General features: G+C 37.8%; 1 long non-coding RNA gene across 1 annotated transcript; it reads left to right on the forward strand.

Annotated features, from left to right (window-relative positions):
- The first annotated feature begins 6,311 nt into the window (after window positions 1–6,311).
- On the forward strand, window positions 6,312–16,044 carry LOC135454281 (uncharacterized). The gene is made up of 5 exons (XR_010442057.1): window positions 6,312–6,380; window positions 8,919–9,017; window positions 10,601–10,743; window positions 14,832–14,901; window positions 15,715–16,044. It is a non-coding gene; the product is annotated as an uncharacterized LOC135454281 (long non-coding RNA).
- Window positions 16,045–16,262: the final 218 nt, after the last annotated feature.

Genomic DNA, 16,262 nt, shown 5'->3' on the forward strand with positions numbered 1-16,262 from the left:
TACTATATGGGAAACTGAAGCCCAATAAAGTTACTTCTTTGAGGAATTTCAGTATTCAGAATTGTCCATATAATTCAGGATTCAGCCATTTCCTTGCCCTACAGGAAGTAGACAGAATTTTTCCTATGGATCCAGATAAAATATTTCAGGCATCCCTGTATTACAATTTTATTTTTACTCAATATATTTTTATATTTTTTTACTTGGGCTAAATGTTGTATCAATGTAAAGCTGTTGTGAAATGTCCTTCTTGTGGGTACATATTTGTTAGCCAGCAGAGGGCTGTCATTTCTTACCTTTGGAGACCAGAATTTAGGCCTAAATCTTGCAATTTATTTTTGTGCAGTTTTTCTTTGCAAAACACTAGATTAATATTGAAAAAAATAATAAACACACAAGAAATAATTGACTAGGAACAAGATAAATAAAATTTGTCTAAGAAATAGCTATTTAATTTTAAATTTGGGAATAATAGGCTGGGAGAATGTTATTCAGGGGAGTGCATGAACACATTTGTATATCCAACAATCAAGGTTTGTTTTTCATTTTAAACATGTTTTTAATGTAACTTTCAGAGTTTCATTCCATATAAAATAGTAAGCACACACAAATTATAAGTTACTTTCAAACTGATGTGAGATGATCAGTGCAGCCCATTATCAGCATCCCAAGGAAGACATTTACTTGTGTATTTTAAAAATGCATGAACAGAACTATTTATTTTATCATATCAACAGTAAATGCAAGTCAGGTTAATTGCCTGCCAGTGCAATAGAACAAATCCCTGCAGAGGGGATCAGGGTTTGGCTCACTCCTTGTTATTTGGAGCAGCAATGTTCATGTTAGTCTTTATGATACACTTTTGACAACTAATTTGTTTTTAAATTTTAATGTTTACAAGTTATTTCTCATTACTGTGAAAGAGGAAAATGCTAAAATCATGACTAAGTGATTAATCTGCTCACTTGGGTAATGACAACAGTCTTGTCTGAAAACTGTAACAGATCTTTTGTGCCATAATTATAAACTTTTATTACTGGTCATGTAAAGAGCTGAAGAGGACTCCCCGTGAGAAGAAAAACAACATTTAAATAACTCATATAAAAAACATGGTGAGATTGCCAACTCTGTGGATTTTTTGTGTCTATGGTTTGCTTTGTTGTTTGGATTTAGAAATATTAGTATTTGTCTTTTGTTTAGATATACATTGGAAATTGAAAAAAATTATGGTTTATCATCTGGAAATTGATTAGGACCTGCCACATTTATTTCATATTCTTAGAATAGGTAGTTTTGAGGGGGGCACTTTCTGTGATCTGTAACTGGCTGAAATTGATTTTTCTCCAGCAGTCTACATACAGAACATTCTTTATAAGTTAAAAAATATTACCCCTATAAAAGAAAACCTAATTATTCTTTTTCAATGAGGCCATTGTAAAAATGAAATGTGACATGGTTTGGCTGGGTAAAGAATGAGCTGCAATAAAAGAGCTGATATTTGGGCTCTGGTCTGATGGATAGGGAGCATTAGTGAGGGAAAGGTGAGTTCTCATCCGGCCCTGGCTCTGCCAGACCAGGACACCCTGGAATTACCAACCCCCTTTTCCCTTAGGTGTGATTGCCATGCAAGTCACAGCAAGTGCCTCCAGTGTCATTGAAGTAAACTCTGAATTAGACTTAAGCAGCTGTCAGTGTTTTCCACAGGATGTTTTTTTCTCCACAATACAAAGCTAAGTTTAAAACTTCAAAGATACATACATATAGTTTGTACTTCAGTATCCTCAATTTTGACTTCTCCCCCCCTCTTTCTGCATCTTATATAAATAATAGATGTGGTGACTGTGTAGACTATCCTACTTAATAATTTCTAGATGCAAAAGTCATGAAATGCAAAGAGGTTTCTTTATTGTAGCAATATATAGAAATATCAGATAGAGGAAATGTTTTAATGCATTCCATGTGTCCAAGTCTCTCACACATTTCTGAGGCCCATGGGCACTCAATGATGTTTAGGTGCTCATTTAATAGAAGAAATTTTACAAATAACCTACTTTGTTATTAACAAACGTTGATGGTGCAGTGAGGAACATCTGCACCATTGTGGCCAGTGCAGAGTTGTTGTGTGGTAGTGGCAATGCAAATCTGCTTTTTTCAATTTGAGTTGAAGATTTTGTGTTTTCTGATCCTAAATGAAAAAAAAAAATATTGATGACAATATAATGTTATGAATGTTATTAGAAGTGTCAATTTTCCTGCCAGTTTTAATACATTTGTTTGGTAACTCTGGTGGTATCCCAGTGGTAGATTTTAGAGAAGCCAAATTAATGTCCTTGCTTTATTGGTGTTACATTGCTTTATGTTTTATGAACAAAAGGGGGTTTTATTTAATTAATTTTTAGAACCAAACATTGTTTTGGCTTGTGAACAAGTGTTTAAGTGTTTGTGTGTAGCTGATTGTGTAACTTGCTGTATATTTTGGTCACTCTTTTTTCTGAAAGCCCAGGGTGTGATTTGGTGGTTGGATAAATGCACCTTTGTGAGTGACAGCAGCTCTCCTGGGAAGGCTGTGACCACATGGCAGGGTGGATGCAAGGTTCACATCCTGCCTGCCCACATTGATGTAAAAAATGTTGGTGGTTTAGTGCTGAAACAAATGGCATTAGGGGAGAAATAGTTCTTGTTTGCCTTCTGATTATCAGAATAATGTTAGCACAAATTTGCATCCCGTGCTTCTCCTGACAAAATGGAGTTGTTTGCTCCCATCTAACTGATTGTAGCATAGAAAATGGATGTTTATAGATTTTTTTTGTGGGAAGTTGGTTGCTTTCTATGGCTTAGAAGACCCTAATTAAAAAAAAAAAGGTGGGAAAGACAAGATTCAGATGTCATAAACCCAAACCCTAATTACACAGATACCATTTATGGGCAGCTGTGTGGAATTTTCAAACAAAGTAACTTTTTAAAAAGCAGAAGTTGTTGCTTATAAACAACAACAATAATGATTTATTACTGTAAGCCTTTATAAATGAAAGTGTTTGTGGAATTTTACTTTTTGAGGTTGTAATGGGAGGGGATGTCCCTGAGGAAAGCAAAAGGAGTGTCAGTGTTGGAGGTGCAGTGCTCTTCTGCAGTGATATTTGAGGGGTTCTCTTTCTGGGAATGATGTACCTGGGGAGAATCAAGGCTGGCACTTCAGCAGTGATGACTTTTGGACAGGATTTGGAGTGGTAGATATTTGCATCTTGCATTGTCTGATTTTATTCAGAACACAGATTTGAGGATTGGTGTGGTGAAACTCAGAAAGAGTTGTTGGGGTTGATGAGGAAGAGTAGGGAGATAACCTCTGGTGTATCAGCAGGTAGGCTGCTGCAAGGGAAGGAAATGAAGTGTTGGAAATATTCTGACCTATCCATTAACAGGTTAGTGTAGTACAGACACAGCCACATAAATTGAGAGTATTTCATATACAGAAATGAAAGCAAGGCATACAATATTCTAAAATAATTTGATTTTTTTAGTCTAAGATTAGTAGCTTCTTATTTTACGCACCTTAATTTAGGTGGGTAAACCATTAAAGCAAATTGCTGTCATTCATGATCTCTGAATCCACGACCCCATTACCCTCTTTGACCCTATTATCAGTCTCCTTGGAGCTTGAAAAAATTGACATTGCTTGAATGGAGTTCCATGTTTTCAGGTTTCCTAAATTTTCTAGCCATAACATTAGGATAACTTCTAGGCTAAAGAACCTGTATCCCTGTATTTTGTAACCACTGTAACGATGCTGCCAGCCCTGAGCGCTGCTTCAGCTGCAGTTTGGGAAGCCTGGGCAGAAATCAATCCCCAAGTGCTCATCCACAGAGATGTGCTGCAAAGGAACCCGGAGGATGGGAGGCCATGAAAGATTTTCCTCTGCACTGGTTTCATTTTCTCTTGAATCTTGAACTTTGAATTCTTAGGCAGTATTTATTACACTTTGCTTTGCTGTCAGTTTATCATGATTTGCCTCTGATGCTCTGAAGCAAGACTATTACTAGATATGGTTTCCATAGCAATTACAACTGTCTCAATATGCTTGGAACTGCCTTCTCATTGTTTCCATTTTTTCCAAGGATTTTTATTTACCAGATGAATGGTGCAAGGTAACTTTATAAGAGAGCTGCAAAGGGGATTTGTTGAGTGCTTTTGGGAAAGGGACCAGCCATCTTAGCCATTTGTCAAAACCACAGTGAATAATTTGGCAATTAAAGAACTACCTCTATTATCTCCCCAGATCTGTAGCCTAATGGAATATGTAAGAGTGCCACTTCACAGGGCATTGGTTTCGTGCAGCTAGGTCAGAGTTTGAGCTGTAAGTGGTTGAGATGTGTGCACATGCTTCATTTTCCTGGCTCTTCAGAGTGGAGTCAAATGGAGCAAGTAGTGTTATAGCTTGTAAAACCCTCTTTGCTTGTGCTCTACCAAAAGAGGATCAGATGCTCTTTGTGGTCCCTGAAGTCTGCTGTGATGTAAAAAGAAAGTGCTGGAGAGTAGATTTGGTCCAGTTCTGTGCTGGCTTTTGCCTCTTTGATCATGATCCCTTGACAGGATTTCCAAGTCAGGACAAAATTCTCCATTATCTCCATTATCTATGTATCATTTTCTGGGTTATACTCTAGTGATACAGCAGCAATTGTTTCACACAGGGACTTCTACAAATCACAGACCCTTCTTTTGGAAGTTAAATTAATTCAGTGCTGGGAATTGCCCAGTAGCTCACTGTGAAGTTATGGGAACAAAACCAGGAAAGCATGTCTCATACATAGACATGAAACTACTAGAGAAATGACTAAACTACTAGAGTTCTTCATCAGAAATAAATGTCTGTCTTGACTCTCCTTACACTTTGTCAAATTTCATTCAGAGGATGGGTTATTGCTATTTCCTGGCAGATTTTTTCCTGTGTAATCTCTTGGTTCCCCTAGTTCTAATATTTCATCTCTCCTCCCTTGCCCACCCTCTATTGACATGTGATTTGTGGTGTCTCCTAACCAAGGCAGGGCTCTAACTTTATCCAGAGAGTTACACCTTGCATCTGATTATTTGCAGTTTGTGTTGTGTCAAGTTCTTTTGTACTCACACAGCCAAAAACCAGTGAGCTAGGCAGATTTGTTATGAGATAAAGTGTCTGACTCTCTAGAAGGGCACAGATGGAACGGTGCTACTTTCACAGTGGATGTGCTACTAAAATTTAAAAGGAACAGCATGAAAAACATCTTATCTGTAAGCGAAGATTCTCACTGAAATGTCTGTCTTTGGAATCCAAAAATGGTGACTGAATACATAAGGTGTTTGTTAAGGAATTAACTCAAGCTGTTCAGCTCTTTTTCAAACTTTACTGTGATGGATAAACTAAATTTTCTTGGGGTATTTTTGGAAATATTTTTCTTATGAGAAATAGATCTGTATAGAATTTCTGCTGAAGTTTGTCAGCACTTTTCAGAGTAACCACTTACTTTGTAAGGGCTCTTTAGACAAGAATTTAGAATTGAATTCCAGCCTCAGTCACGAGATGTGGAAATGCTAGTGCTGTGGATCCTAAGGAATCAAAGTTAATTGCAGTAATTTACTGCTGAGCTGTGTGGTGCACAAAATCAAAATATATAGACTGACAAGAAAATCTACAGTCAAGCATATTCATTTTAACAAATGAATGGTACAATTTCAGTACCATTAATAACTCATTATGGGTATTATTTCTTCTGCTGTGCCTCCTTTGACACACTCATGGTGTACCAAATCTGCCTTTTGTTCTTCCTTGGTGCTGTAATCAACCACTGTCTCCCCTCTGGAGGATCTTCACAGACGTGAGTCTGCTCCACCCTGTACAAAACCCATTTCGGTTCTGAGCACAGCCCCTGGCAGGGCTGCTCTCAGGGTGTGGCGCCCGTGGGTGAGAGCCAGAGGCCGCTCTGTGTGCAGGGGCTGTGGGGCTGACGCCCCTCACAGATACAATTCAAAAATATCTTCAGGGAAGTTTGGACTAATTTTTTTCTGGATTTCACTGTACCCCCTTGTGAAAGCTTTTTTGGGTTCAATATGTTACAATGTGTCCCTCCTGTGCTGTCAGACTGTAGGGGGATAGAATATAAGAAACTAAAGGTAGTGTAGAAAGGAATCTCACCCCTAAGGAGCTGCAGCTGGGCCAATTAGCAAAGATCAGGAGCAGGCCTGACTTTACCAGGCCACAGCTGTAAGCAATGAGAAGCAGAGTGCTAGAAAAGAGTGGGGTGGCTGGGTGAGAAGGGAACTGGAGTCAGTGGCTGCTTTGGGAAGGAGAAAGAGTCAGTGCTGTGAGGAGCTGCCCATGAGAAACACCAAGAAGGTGTGGAACTGTTGTGGTAAGGAGACAGCAGTGTGGAACCCCTGCAATAAGACAACAGCATCAGACCATGTGCTTAAAACTCTGGCTCTTGCCTTCCTGGAGAGCCTCCAGAAGTGTCACTTATGGACAGAGAGCTGGAGATCCCTTTTTTCCAAGCAGTGTTACTGCTTAAACCCCATTCTGTCTTTGCTGACCTATCCTATTTATTACATTTTGATTTTTCTTGTTCCTCTAATGAGCAGAAAATTCCTCATAAGAAGCACAAAACTGCAATAGAGGTGATCACCTATAATCTAAGTCTGTTTATTAATCTTTGCATGTTATTGTCAAGTAAACTAAGCTTATTTAATCAACTTCGTTTAGTATACAGAGCTTTAATTTTGTACCTTTTTCTTTTATTTGAGTGAAACACTACTTTTGGATGAAATGTTGCAGACCTCATCATCATCACAGGAAAGCAGTGAGGAAGGAGAATAGTAATATATATAATACATAAGAAAAATTGATTCAAAGGGAACAGTAATACATATAATATATATGACAAATTGATTCAAATGGAAGGTTGATCCTTTGAATGTGGCAATACATATTGGGGCAGCTCTTCTGATTTTGAAATATTTTGAAGAGTTTTAGAAAATATCTCTTGATCTAACTTTTTAGCCTTTGAAGCTTTACCACATGACCCCATTTGCAAATATTCATAATCCTGTAAAAGAGGTACATAATGAGGTTCTTAAAAACCCTTGAACCTTGATTAAAGTACTTTAGAATCCAAAGAATCTTATTCCTATTAATGCATAATGAAACAACGGCCTTTACATTAAAACTGGTTACCTGCAAAGTCTTACAGGCTTTTTGCTTTTTATTTCCCTCTGCTCTAAGGCTGGTGTTTGATTTCTCCTGCAGTCAAATCTCCCATTTAGATTACCAGGGAAATTGGGATTACACTTTCAATACCTTATTCAAAATGCTCATAGATCAGAAAAGGAATAGATAAATGAGTGGGAAACAAGCAGATGGAGGTGTTGGTACTGTCCTTTGTCCTTTTTTTAACTAGGATGCCCTGCCTCAAAGATAACATTTAATCATATGTTTTTTCAATATAAAATAGGAAATACGAAATTATTTGTAATGTTGTATTTTGATAACATTTGAATTTTAATGGTATGTATTAAGGTAATGAAAATACATAGGTTAAGGCTGATTAAATGTGTGTAATTATGTGGTTTCTAAGCAACATAGGCAACACTGTATCACTATAAAGTAATCGTAGAGTTGTAATAGTCAGCAACTCTGGTTTGGTTTGTCTTGTAATGATGCTTTAATACTTTCTCAATATTTATCCTGATTAACAGGATTTTTAATCCTCTGCTTTTGGGGAAGGAAATAATTGCAGCTTTATTGGACAAATTACTTGGTCTTTCTAGCTGATGTCTCTTGGCACCTTCTTGAAAAGCTTAAGAGCACTTCCAGCTGTAACTGCACAGTGTAGCCTTTCTGTGATGGAGGAATATGGTTTCAATATCTACATGGCTAATCTTGGCAGTAACTGAAGGTTGCAAAGTAGTTTGATAGCATAAATCCAATATCTCTTGAATAGGTGTCCATATCAAAGAAAAGCCTGTCATGACTGGCACTAATTGCCAACCTTGGCAGATTCTGAAACCTGGGACAAAGCTGAGCTCTTGCATCCACCCTCGTTCAGAGGCAGCTGCGTCGTGTCAGGATTGGCAGCTGTTGGTGGGGTGGTGTATGAACCCTGAAAGGTCTTTGCCTTTGGCTTTTTTTCTTCATACTTTCTGTGGGTTCTGGGTTTTAGTGTTTCATAGTAATATGGGTACTTCTAAGAGAAACAAAGATCACTTCAAGACTTAATAAAATCAAGTCGATACAGTTCCAGAAATTTCATACAATAAAAAATGCTAGTGGAAGAGATGAGGTATTTTTCTTGTCAGTCATATCTCAAAAGTTGCTATTTTGACTCCTGCCAGGAGGAAGGAATGCCATAACCTTTCTCAGTGTGGAAGATGAGTTCAGGGGAATGAAGTTGTGGTGAATCATCTCAACAGGACAATAAAGAATATCCTTTGGAGGGAAACAATCATGATGCTATTCTATTTTTTTCCCCCTTGGGCCCCAGAATGCTAGTTAAAAATACATATTTGGGATGATTTTTAGGAGAATTTTCTCTACTTAGTTTTTTCTTTTGCCTATATGTATTAATATAGTCCAAACCACTATTTTAATAAGCAGTTACTTTTGGTTATCATGCTGACATTCATCATTCAGATTTGGATAGAAGTTTCTATGAGCAATTCCTTACTTTTCTCTTAGGACTTCTGGCTCTCTGAAAATTAATTAAAAACTGATTTAAAAGATGAAAATACTTAGGATCCTTTATACTTTTAATTAACTTAAAAGACTTAAGGGGAGGTTTGTGGTCATTTTTGACCACTCACGCATTTCAGTTGAAAATTAATGGGAAATAAGTTTCCAGAGTCATCTGTGAGTAGTCCCATGAGTCACATTACTTCTGCTTTTTCTGAAACTTCAGGGAATGTGGGCTGGGACAATCTCATAGAGAATTTGACTGTGACTTATGAGAAATGCCTTCTTCAAACACCAAGGTTTGCTGGAAACATCCAAATACATGGTAAGGTTTTAAGAAGTGTTCCATCCTAAAGCCCAAGGAACTTTTGTTTTGGTGGATTTCAGTTTGTAGCCCTGTGTTGGTACTTGTGGTTTAATGTGCTATCCCAAAGTACAATATATGGTCAAAAATATAAACATTCTTTTTTTCTTGCTAGTGTGGCACAGAGGTTTATGTTGAGTGCATGTTTTTGGGGCTGGGGTTTGATGTCCAAACCATTCCAAAGCTCTCAAAAGGACAAAGATTCGGTAACAAGGAAATAAGGACCAATCCCACAGTTGTCTCCAGAATTCATTAGGATGTTTTTGTAGTGTTGTGAAAAGTTACTTAGTTCATCTGACCTGAAAGTAATTCTGACTTGGTTTACCTCAATGGCATTAGATTATGGAAACATTACAGATCCAAGTTCTGTGTTACATCAATGAGGAAAACTCTGCTGCTCTGTATTTTTATGTCATCCAAACTGTGCTGAAAATGCTTCCTGCTAAGAAGTACTCCTAGGCTGAAAATCAAGTATATTTAATATTATCTATGGTGTGTTCACTGAGGACCCTTTTGCAAGGTGTTCAAGCTCTTACAGGACAAAGAAAGAAGATAGAAAGAAAATTAGCTACCTGATTCTGCACCACTTGGTACAAATGTGAGCTGCTGAAGTATGGACCAGTTTGGGAGAATACTATGGGTAAATAAAATAAAACAGGAGAATATAAATAAAAACCCTGGGCAGATTGTTCCTGCTCTTGGTGAAGTTGTGTAAAGCACATATGAAAAGAAATGTCTGTGGTAGGTAAAACTTATATGTTAAAACATCTAAGGCTAAATCATTACCAAAGACAGAAGATGAACTGAGCTGACATTTCACAAGGAATCTCATCTTCCACAAGATGGAGCTGTGTGATTTCTGCTTGTGGAAGCATTCAGTCTATTAGTAAACGATTCTCTGATTCTGTACAAGGACAGGAGAATCACAGGGATCTATCATTGCTTTCTTAGATGCGAAGGAACTGCTGCAGTTTAATTCTAGATAGTTGTGTGGGTGCTAAAAATATTTAATTTAACATGAAGGCCTCTGATACTAGAAGGAAATCTGTATTAAAAAGAAAAGAAAAAAAAAACCCCATTACCTTTCTCTGTGAAGATCACAGCAATTTGCCTATTGTGTGAGGGCCTGTCAGCTTTTCTTTATTTACTCACTTTGATTATGACTGCAATGCAGATTTCTTTGGAATGGTTTCTTATCATTTATGCTCTGCAACATCTGAATGAGGGAGGGATATGACTGCCTAAATGCTAATTCAAACAAGTATTTTGAGTAACAGTGATGGACCTCCAGTTCTGGAGTGTTTATTAGGTCTGAGCAGATGTAAGTGAAGTACTTCATCAGCAGAATGCAATACTGTCTTTGGAAGCAATGACTGGAAAAGATCAAGGATTCATAGTAGTAGAAAAATAACAGAACATAAGGTCCTGGTGTGATGCCTTAGCATACAAAGGTAATGCAATCCTTGTCCTGAGTAAGCAGGAGAGCTGAGCAGGGGTAAGGACTAATGGGAGCTTGTTTTTCCTTGTTCCATGGCATTGGTGAGCCTGGCTGAGGAGACAGGAAAGAAACAGCATCACCTTCAGAGCCAGGGGCTGCCATCAGCAGAACTGGGCAGAGGTGAGGAGCCAGCATCACTGGGAATCTCTCAGGTGTGAGCCAAGGAGCATCAGACAAAGGCCTGGAAAGGTACAAGAGTTCTTTCACATTGTATCAAGCATTCAAAAATACTCAGTTACTCAGGTGTTACCACAGGATGTGGCACCAGCAACCCCAGTGCCAACTGGGCAATTGCCAGCAGGGCTCCTGAGCATCCAGCCAGAGCAGGCTGGGACTGCCTGTGGCCTCCTGGAGCAAGGGCTGGCTCCCAAGGTGCTCCTTTAACTGGCCCTGAGAATGCAGCAGCAGCTTGTGTGCAGCCTTGGTAACTCACCCCAAGTGCCACAGTGACGGTTTCCAACCTGATCCTGGGTTTTATTGTTCCAGATTATAGTGGGTCATGATTATAAACACTTTGGAATTTAACACATTTAATTGATTACAGTGCATATGCTGAAGCTTGGTTTCAAATGAAGTTATTTCCAATCAAATTACAGCTCCCTTCTTCATTCACTTTTCGTTGCTAAAACCTACAAAATGTTCTGCCAGCCACTCCCCTGTTTCCCAGCCTGTGGCTGGCAGAGAAATGGGAGACCTGTAATTGCTTCCAAATCCCATGCAAGAGGGTTGTGTGGCTGATACATACACAATCATCAACTGGTGGGTATCTCAAGCATAATAGATAATTGCTGAGCTTACACAGCAATATTTTCCTCACTTGGAAGACTCATGTCAGTCTCTATCTCCTACTCAACTGTCAGTTCTCATGGAAACTTGTTGGAACTTCAAATTTTTTAGACAGAGTCCTCTTGTCAAATTTGATTAAAATTAGCCAATTCATTCAAAAGTTATGAGGGAAAGGATAAGAACCAACAGGCTGGCAGTGCATCTGTGTCATTTATTTCCTTGCAAAACTAGCATGGAAAGCAAAATTTTGTAATTTTTAAAATAAGCAGTTGGAATTCAGTAACCTGCATTTAACTGAACTTACAGAAATTCACATGACTAAGTCAGTGTGCACAGCTTGGTGTTGGAGTCACAATGTTGAGAGTCCTCATCATTTTGGGTTTGTGTGCATATGGATATATATAAATTGATGTGTAAACCACATTTGCTCCTGGAGTACCTGAGGATAAAACCTAGATTGTCTAGCAGCTTTTCAATTTGTTTTCCTAACTCCAGCCAATTTTGAAAAAAAAAAACCCAAACCCACCCCTTGTTCCAGCAGGGTTGATTTTCTAGTTTTTTGTTTTTTTGACCTGTGGTGAGCATTTTACCAAAAGAGAAAAGCTGAAGGAAATAGCAGACAGCAACTATGTTTTTCATATAATCTGAAGATCTAATGTGCTCTCTGTCACAGTGAACAGACCTCTCTAATTTTGAAAATAGGACTAAAGGAAAATATTGCTTGTGTGAACATTACATGAACATGAGGGATCATATAGTTACTGAGTTTGCAGTCTGTGGATAAAAACTCTTTTACAGAGTTAGGTATTTTACAACTTAGTAGAATTGTCTCTTTAATTATACATTTCTGAATGCAGGAAAAATGAGTGATTTATTTTTCAAAGACTATAAAATAGTTTAAATAGTAATAAAATGTATGTACCAAATGAATGCATTTTAGTTTTATATTAAATAAAATCAGCCATAGGGGTAATTTGGTTTACCTACTTTATTTTTTAACATGTTTGTCCTAAGCCTTTTGAGATGTACCAGTCTTTTGCTTGTAAAAGCAACCTTACATTTGAAGTCATAAGAAGCAATCCTGTGGTCCTGTCACAGAAAACCTGATTTTGGCTGGGTACAGTAGTCCATCTAAATATAGATTTTAACTTCAACATTATCTGTCAGGAAAGATGATTATGCATGCTCTGTGATTAAATCATATGTATGAAAGGATGGAAACTCTCTAATTTGGTTCTTCCCTCTTTCTGAATGTAGAAAAAGTTGGAACCTGCTTGTTTCAGACTTACTTGAAAGACTTTCAGAAATGAATAATTGACATCAATAATGTGAGTTGAACTGCATCCCTTGAGGGAAAGCATGAAAAGAAAAAGGCAGGCATTGCTAGTCAAGCTTTACTTTTGTGCTACCAATAAACAAGGCTTTAAATGAAACACAAAAGCAGCAAAGGGTGTGAAATTCATAATTTGAAAAGGAGGCATGTAATAACAGGGAGAGCTTCTGAAGTTACTTAAGAACCAGAAGAAGGTGCTTTATTTGCAGGTAAGTATAGTGCAACCTACACACTTCAATCAAGCCAACAGTAGGCTTTAGTAAGAGATAATAAATTGCAAAAGGTGGTTTTGTGAGGAGGCTGGAAAGATGCTTCTATTTCCTGCTTGTGTTTATACATGCAGTGCACACACCAAAATAGACCTGCTGTGCTGCCTTGCACTGTGGCACCCAAACAAATTGTTATCCATGGGCTCACTTCAAGCTGGAACTTGCATTTTGTGTAGGGAGATGTCAAAGTTCATGGGTAGGAAACATCAGCTATGATCACCCACCTAAATAAAATATTCATGTGTTTTGTAAGGTGCTTTTCAGGTATCTCAGCAGTTATCAGGCTGTATAATAAAAGTACACAAAGGGCTTAAAAATGATGTTTTGGAATGTAATGATTTATCTAAGTAGAATGAAGAGGTTTGCTCGTTCAGTTGTGAATGAAAGTTCATTTTGGGTTCTATACCTTTGAGATCTGATGATGTGTTCTTATGTGGAGTTATATTTCAGTCTCCCTGGCCCATCTCCACTCCTTCACATGCAGATTTCCTGAAATTCTGTAGAAATGAACAGAGGCAGGGAGCTCCTAGTCTGACTGTAACTAATCTGTAATAACTCCCTATCCAAGACAAGATTAAAGGCATTCCTAATTAAGTTAAGGCAAGTCTTATGTGTTGTGGAGCAACTTTTATTTTTTTCTGCAGTCAGGTTCCATTGCAATAAAACCATTACTGAGCAGTGCCTTCTGTGCTCTTGGTAGGCTCCCCAGGGATAGGTGTGGAACACCCTTTGTGTGCACAGAGAAATCTCTTTCACTCCAAAAGTAGCATTGCAGGAAATGTTGTGGCACAAAAAAAGTCAGTGATTTTCTAAGTCTTCTTCCAGGACTTGCATGGGGCTTTTTCCTGAAGTCTGGTTATTTTATTCCTAATTTTTTTTTTGAGAAGCAAAAAATTTACAGCTTCCTGCCCAGTGGGTATTGAGGCTGGGTAACTGTTCTTAACATTAGCTGTAATGAAAATGTCTGGGCTGGGGTAAATACTAAAGGAAGAAGGAAGCATTGAGAAAGAACAAGTGACACATTTTTAATTGTTACCTGTATTCTAGAGCCTGTAATTTTTCTGTTGTCCTTCAGTAGGTGGAATATTTCCTCAGGACTAATTATTTCTTATATTCCCACAGAAATGGTGGAATTTGCAGCCTAATGGATGAAATAGCATCTTAAGATCTCTCCTCCCTATTTTTTATTTTAAATTGTGTTCTTTTTCTGCTGGCTGAGACTTGGGGGACAGCTCTGTCCTGCAGCTGTTCCTCTGGTTCTAGAATTCACTCTTCTTTCACACTTTATAGGAACTCTTTAGAATCCATGACGTGTACAAAATCTGTCATGTTCCAAAAAGCCCAGCTGTAAAATATCCATTAGTGTGCAGAGGATCCTTGATCAGCTCTGTAGCTGAGCCCTTTTGGTGACCCCAAAAGGGTCTGGAAACACAACAGAGCCATAATGAAATGTGTCAGCTTGGGATGGAGTGTCCCAGCTGAGGAGCAGGGCTCCTGGGAGTCAGTGTGGGGTTGTGTTAATATTGCAGGCTCATCAATGGTTTAGTTTGAGGAAATGCAAAAATCCTTCAAACTCTGTCCTTTCTAGGTTTGCTTGGCAGAAGAATCTGCTGCAGGGTTAGCTGGCTTTCTGCTATGATTCATAGATGTGCTTTCTCATCTCTGTATAAGAGAATGTTGCTATGTTCTCCTTTCTTTGAAATGAAATGCCTGTTTTTTTAGAGCTGAGATATTTTGAAAAGTATAATTAAATGTCACCAAAAGAATATAAGAGTTTTTTGGAGGGGTGATCCCTGCTCAGCTGCACCTGTTTGCCTATTCACTCAAGATGAATTAATTGGGGCTTTATCTTTTCTCCTTCATTTCTGAATTTTTCCTTCTCTTTGTAGAAAGGCAAAACTGAGCCCCAGAGATCCAGCTGAAAAATCTCCTTGCATATGGACAAATGATGGCCATGAGGTATAGAACATGAGGGGGAATATGAGGAAAAAGGAGAATAAGAAATATTTTATTCAGACAAAATGTTTACCAAACATGAGATAAAGGTCTAGAAAACTGAAGGAAAAGTAAAAGCCATGCACAGTCTGTCTCCTGCAGACCTCCTGCAGACATTTCAGTTGTATATTTTGATAAAATCTTTTCTGACTTTTCAGGGGTGCCTTCAGTTTTTGAACTCTGGCATTGGCACAGGGAATGCTTGACAAGATATTTCTGGCAAAACCTGATGATTTCAATCCAGAAACAGAAAACAGCACATGCATAAAATTCTGGTACTTCTAGGCATATTTTAATAAGGACTTATCAGTGATCAATATTTTAGGTAATAAGTACTTTAAAATAGTCCTGACAGACTCTGTGTGGGGTTAATTACAGTTAAAGAGGAAAGAATGACATAGACATTTTACTCCATCAAGAAGTGAAGTGAAAATGAAGTTAGTAGTAATATGGGTCTCTGTGTGCAAGAATTTTCTTGTTCTGAGTGTTCCATATGTTTCTTTTCCTGACATCAGTGTGATGAGTTTTTGTGGACAGCTGTTTGGAGATGGTGTGGTTGGCATGTATGAAGGAAGTAAAGGTCTCTGTAAAAATAATGGAAACCAAGGGAACTATTTAAAGGCTGGCTAAAAAGGAGGTGCTTTTGCAGCTGAATGTGTTTTTGTATGTTTTCAGCTGCTGTAAGGAAAAAGGTGCCATCCATATTTATGCTTCATTAAATAAGCATAAGGAGACCTGAAAAATAAAAAGTAAAATGGAAACTTTCTTCCTTGACAGCATGAAGGAACCTGGCAGTGAAAGATACACTATTTAAATTGTTCCACCTGAAAATGGAGATCAGGAACAAAGCAGGTGAATAGAGCCTGTTTCACAGATTCCAGAAGACAGAAATCTCAATTATTCTAAGTCAATAAACATGAAATTATTTCCTACATGGTTCTAAATTCTGACATGAAGAATTAAAACCACCAGCTATTAGACTGGCTTGATATTCCCAGTATTTCAAAAAATTGAATAATTGATTGTTTCTTCCTTTCTGAAGTTAGGAGCTTTTTTTTTATGCTACCTCTAGAAGCTCTGTTTGTGTCTGCTTTAGTAATATTAATATTAAAAATAATTGCAGCTACCAATAAGCATGGAAAATGTTTCTTATTACATAATGTAACTATTTCAATTTTTTTCTGATTCAATCACTCACATTTTGCTGTGACTTTGAATTCTTGGAAATGAAAATTCAAAAAGGACATGCACAAAGTTTATGATTTTTTAGGATAAAAATATTATTTCCATCTATTAGCTATTTGTGCTAGAAAGAACATTTTCGT

This window comes from Zonotrichia leucophrys, chromosome 14 (assembly GCF_028769735.1).
Source record: "Zonotrichia leucophrys gambelii isolate GWCS_2022_RI chromosome 14, RI_Zleu_2.0, whole genome shotgun sequence".
Lineage (NCBI taxonomy): Eukaryota > Metazoa > Chordata > Aves > Passeriformes > Passerellidae > Zonotrichia > Zonotrichia leucophrys.